Below are 6,413 nucleotides of genomic sequence, written 5' to 3'. Positions count from 1 at the left end.
ATCATCAGGTGAACATACACACACATCTAGGCTTGAGTTGATGTGTTGGGAATAGTATGTCATGTATATTGTTTTGTATATCTAAATACTGCATAAGTCTTCTGTTGGGCATATGCAATAAAAAAAATATGAATCTGTCTGAAACAATTAGTTAATTAGTTCCTTAATTTGTCTAAATCAATAAATTTGTTCTTTCATGTTTGTCTACATTTCTGTTTAAAAGCTGTCATGACAAGTTAGTTGTACCTTCCTTTATTTATATATTAATTTGTATTTTGATCTTTAAATATTTCATCTTTTATCTCTATTTTACATAAGTGAACCTTGAGTTTGGAATATTTGATTTCAGATATAAGTACTGATGTTCCCAAGGTCAAGAATGAGCCACCACACTGTGAGCAACTGCATTAGAGCTGAAACAGTTGGTCAATTAATCAATTGGTTGCCAACTATTGAAATAATCACCAACTATTTTGATAGTTGATTTACTGTTTTGAGTCCGTTTTTAAGAGGAAAACTTCCAAGTTCTCTGATTCCAGTTTGTCAGATGTGAATATTTTTCTGGTTTCTTAAGTCCTCTATAACAGTAAACTGAATATCTTTGGGTTGTGGACTGTCGGTCGGGACAAAACAAGACGTGAGGAACGTCATCAGATTAATTGATAATGAAAATAATTGTTAGTTGCAGCCCTAAACAGCATACCAAGACATTTTAGACAATAGTGTGCTTCCAACTTTGTGGCGACAGTTTTTCGAAGGCCATTTCCTGTTTCAACATGACAATGCCACCCGTGCACAAAAAAAGTAATGTTTTTCCCAGTTTTGTGTGGAAAAACCCAACATGAGATATTTCGAACAGGCCATGAAGGCAGCATCAGGGCTGGTCAGGTCAGCTGCATTTAACATTTAAAGGTACTGTGTGACGTTGGTTCACTTAAGTTTTTTTTAAACCAAATATTTGTAGTTAATAGCATAGTTTAACTGCTATTGACGTTAATAATTAGTTGTCTACATATCATATCAATTATCAACTTATAGGAGCAAACAAAAACAGACCCCTTCAGTAGCTCCACAATCCTCCTGACTCAGTGTCTTTTGAAAGGTATTTAATATGGAAAGATGGTTTCTCAGTGACCACCAGAGGGAGATGAAGTACAGACAGTTCCTGTTTTTAGCACTGCTGCATTGCTTATAGTACAGTCCAATTTTAGATGCTTTACCACAACCAGAGGGCAATCGCAGCGAGTTACATGACATTCATTCGCCATTAGCCCTGCCCTCTGTGAATCCTGTCCCTCCTCATTTACTCTCAGGCATCTCCACGGATGTTTAATTAACTGGAGCTCTGCTTTCCAGCTTGAGATTAGCTTCTTATCAGGTGACATGTCTTTGTTTTTCTCCTGCTGTTTCGGCTTTCGGATGACAGAGGAGATGATGTTGAAGCTAATAGTGTCTCAGTGCCCTCTTTGTAAACACAAACACACATACACACACGGTTCACAGTTCATTGTAGGACAGTAGCAGCTGCACAGAGGCTTAATATTATGTTGAATTGATGTATGTTTATATGTATGTGTAGTATTTTCTGTGTGTGCATCATGCAATCTTCAGTTTGCACACGGTTACATCATGTAATTTGTAATTTGTATCCGATATTTGCACATAGTCTGGTTCTTCTTTGAAAATGATGGTGCAGTCTGTGGAAATGCTGGATCTAAATGTTGTTGAATATTTCATCACTCTGGGCAGACATAAGACACCTGTCAGATCACAAAAATATCTTTGAAGATACACACCGCCACTCGATAACAGGTAAAAGAAAGCAAAAACAATCATTTTTCATTTTTTGAGGTTTGATTGGGAACACAATGAATTCGTAACGTCCGTCCAAATTACAGCAATGTTTAATTAATGTGCGCCGTCCCGGTTAAATAAACCATTTAACAAATACATCACAGAGTAACGTAGACAGACTTGAGGTCCCAGATGGGGAAAGATGATACTGTGAGTTACTTTGACCAACTTTTCTGCCAGGAAGAAGAACCTTGTTGAGAGCACACTTGTCAACTTGATTTGGCTTTTCTGAGTCATTCTTCTGCACATGGTATAGAAATAATTGGACTTGTGTGTTGCAATCCAAGTAATCCACTGTCTGTACACTAAAAAATGTTTCCTTTCATGTGATTTCAGTCCCTATACTAACCATAATGGAAATAATTTCCTGTGCAACAACAGCTGTTAACAGTCGGTTTTGTTTCTAAATGCACGAGTTTCACCACCAACACATCTGATACGTTTAATGTTTAGATGCAGCTGTCGGTGTATTCGGCTAAACGTGTCATCTAGTCTGCTGAAGAAGATAAAAGTCATGTGAAAAGCTTTAACATCTACTAATCTCAACATCCTCTATTTTGGGGTTAAACAATAGAAGAAGTGAATATTTAGCATTAGAAATGATAGCGTGTTCATCAACTCAGGCACTAAAACTAAAACTGAGGAACCTTACATAGATGTTACTTTCAGTTTTTGCAGTTTTGTAACTTTTACTGTATTGGTAGCACTTTATTTTAAGTCCCCCTGTTTAGCATTCATAAGCAGTATGTAACCAGTCAATAAATGGTTTATAACACACTATATTGTAGTTGTAAAAAGATGTAATGGCCAGACTCACTCATGATAATATTCATTCAGTTGTCCCACCTCATTAGTTTGCTTCCCTACACAGGTTTATTTCATTTGCAGTCGACTACACCCGAACAATTAACACCACGCCGTTTGTTTGATTTGGAATCTGTTTATTCAGTTCTAACCTTACATTGTTTAATATGGAGTGCACACATTTTAACACTGTTGAGGTTACACATGCAATATTCTGTTATATTAATCATTTGTTTCTTTGTCTTGAGTGTCTGTGGTTGATGGTTGTCGTCCTTTTCCTGGTGGAGCAAAACCTGCAGCAGAAGGTTGATGGTCTTAAATGCTGGAATTAGCTCATCAAGCTGAACCATATGCTGTCATGTCATACGTTGGGGGGGATTCGGGTTTAGTTTTAGTTGGTGTCCATATTATCTACCCCCCTTATATCTTATTTGGTTTGGCCAAGTTTGGCCATATATGTTCATGTGTCATTGTGTTAGTTCAGTTAACATCTCGTTTAGTTGTTGTTATATTGGGTATATGTATATACATATTACCTATTTTATAGGCGTAGTTATCATATTCCTGGTTTGTAATGTTTTTGTTTTTGCATTTTTTGATTGATTTATTTATTTATTGAAATAAATACACTGTCCCGTGTGCAGTTTGAAACATTAAAGATGCACTGCACCAGAGTTAGCTTGAAGCTAATTTGCATCTGTAGTCCCCAACAAAAAGCATACAACAGCACAACAACAAACAGTAAAAAGCAAAAAAAACCAAACAAACAAAAAACAAAAAAAAAACCCCACACCATACAAAATACAAAATACAAAGCTGCACACAGCACATCACATACACCCACAATGTCAATTAGAAATAATGTAAACTTAACTCAATGGTCTTTAGTACATGTTTCAGTCTGGTCTTGAATGCATTGATAGAACTACAGTTCTTCATATCATCGGGTAGGACGTTCCACTGAGTTGTGGCTTTCACAGAGAAAGCTGACTGCTTAAATGCAGTGCGATGAAATGGTCTGGTACAATCTTTTACAGAGGATATTCTGGAGGATCTAATAGAACTTACTGACTGAGTGAACACAAAGTCACATAGTGGCAGAGGGACCAAACCATTTAAAAATTTTATAAACTAGGTTTTTTGAGTAAATAAAACCCATTTTTCCATCTATAACTTCTGTTTTTTCACTGCCTCACTGCTTGGTTCCTACCAATAGATACATGTGTTTATTAATGTGCTTGTCAACCACTATAAATCCTCCTGTGGGCATCCGCAAATGGAGGCTGCTGTATAAATAGATAATGAATGACAATATAGTAAAACAGTTGCAATAATTTCAAGTATGTCGTCATATATAGGAGAAGTTAATAATTGTTGACAAATACTTTGCATTTATAAACACTTTGAAATGTAATTTTATCTGCTCATAGCTGTATAATAGTGTGTTATAAAACATTTATTATTGCTTATAAATGCTAAATAGTCCAGTTGTTTAACTTCTTGATCTTTATATTTGGCTTTCTGTTTTGCTTTTTCTTCTTTTATTGAACAATGATAAGATAAGATAAACTCTTATTAATCCACGGAGGGAAATTCAGGTGTCATAGCAGCGACAGCAGTGAGAATGTTACTGTTTGCTTTATTGTTGCTGTTTTTGTGTAGACTCCAGGAAGATTAGTGTACACTTTGTGGAAGATGATGGGGATCCAAATAAAGAATAATCCAGAAATCAATGAAAACATAAGAAAAAAAAAAAAGCAGAATAACAAAGTCCTCCTGTATTATCTCTTTAATAAAGGATGAAAGTGTTTGTTTTGGCTGGTCTGGCCGGCAGTGGCGTGTTGTTGGGCTGGTTGAGGGAAAGGCCAGTCGACCTTCAGTGGTAACACAGCAGAAAATGAGATAATTACAATGCAAGGCACTTCTACATTACCCTTTCCCTCCGGATGGCTTCTCTCTTTCTCTCACTTCATAGGCATTTCATTGCACTTTGATCTCCTCGCTGCTCCTTTTTTTTTTCTCCTCCTTTTTCGCTTTGTTGCTTCCTCCTGGTTTCTCTCCTTTCTCCTTCCTCTTCCTCTCCCTCTCTCTGTATGTGTCTCTATCAGTCGCTCACCCGTGGCTAACCGGGGGGATGGATGTCAAGGACGTTGTGCTGCTTGTCTCCCAAAGATAATCCCATTAAACTCAGGAATTTAATTATAGATTATCTCACACACTCACACAATTACACACACACACATATGCACACCCAGAAACGTGCACACGAGCGGACTTATGCACCTGCCTGTGCACACAAACACACATACATGCTTGAAAATACAGAAACTGGAACACTAATATACTCACCCATGCAGAGATTTTTATCACACACCAAGACATGTAGACACACACTCTGCAAACACACACTGGCTTCACCCCGTTGCCCTGTCAATGTGTATTATTGTCACCCTCCAGTAGACATTCAAAACTTCACCAGTCTGTTTTTAGCGCAGCGAGGATGCAGCACAGCATGATTCTGCAGTGAACAAAGGACGCTGAACAAATGATCACAACATGAATTTGCCAAACAGGATGAATGTGCAGGAATTCTTTAGGCACATTGACAACAGTTTCGCTAAATCTGGTGTTGTATGGTTTTTATGCTATTTTAAAGGTGCTGGGTGTAGCATGTTAATATTAACAAATAGTATTAAATGTAAGAATGTTATTAGGATAATTAATGTAAACCAATTATGTAGGGGAGAGTGGGGTATGTTGCCCTCTAGGTAAGGCAAAATGAGAGAAGAAGAATGAAAACATCTACCTTCATTTTAGGATGTCCACTATCAAATGAAATTGTATACATCTATGATAAAGGGGCCTGAAAATATGAGTTCTCAAAAAAAAGGTGTTCCTGTGGCCCAACTTGACCCCTGACCCTAACCCTAACCCATAACCGTAACCATAACCCTAACCCCTAACCCTAACCCCTAACCCATAACCCTAACCATAACCCTAACCATAACCCTAACCCCTGACCCTAACCCTAACCCATAACCCTAACCCATAACCCTAACCATAACCCTAACCCCTGACCCTAACCCTCAACCCTAACCCCTAACCCTAATCCCTGACCCTAACCCTAACCCCTGACCCTAACCCCTAACCCTAACCCCTGACCCTAACCCTAACCCATAACCATAACCCTAATCCCTAACCCTAACCTTAAACCTAACCCTTCATCAAGGTTGCAGGGAAATATGAATTGTTGCTCCATCTTTGCAGTTCCTCCAGCCTTTAGAGGTTCAGGTAGCTTCTTCAACCCATCACTCAGTGGGAAAGATGCCTCATCATTTTTTCCTTCCTCCAGCCACCTTGAAGGCTGAAGCCCTTCCCAAAGATATCACTTCAGGCATATGACAGGAGAGATGTCAGTGTGCTATAAAATTCTTGAAGCAACCTTGACCTGAAAAAGCAGGCTATAACTCGTTCTATCAAAGTGCTGTCTTAAGCTGTAAGTTATCTATACTGACCTACTGAGTCATGTAATTTCCTGCACACCTTCCTTGCTAAACTCCTCTCTTTCCAGTTGTTGGGGGCAGGAATATTTCTTTCTGCCAATTTCACTGCCAGTTCACATCATCTCTTTGGAGTAAGACTATGGAACTGGTCACCCAGTTTCTTGATATGGTGTGAAAGCTCCTTTTCTACCTCCTCTGTGAAAACCCTCTTTGCTTCTGCTGTTCCACTGTACCCTACTTTTTTACTTCCTT

This window comes from Thunnus albacares, chromosome 19 (genome assembly GCF_914725855.1).
Source record: "Thunnus albacares chromosome 19, fThuAlb1.1, whole genome shotgun sequence".
NCBI lineage: Eukaryota > Metazoa > Chordata > Actinopteri > Scombriformes > Scombridae > Thunnus > Thunnus albacares.
This window is presented reverse-complemented; position numbering follows the sequence as displayed.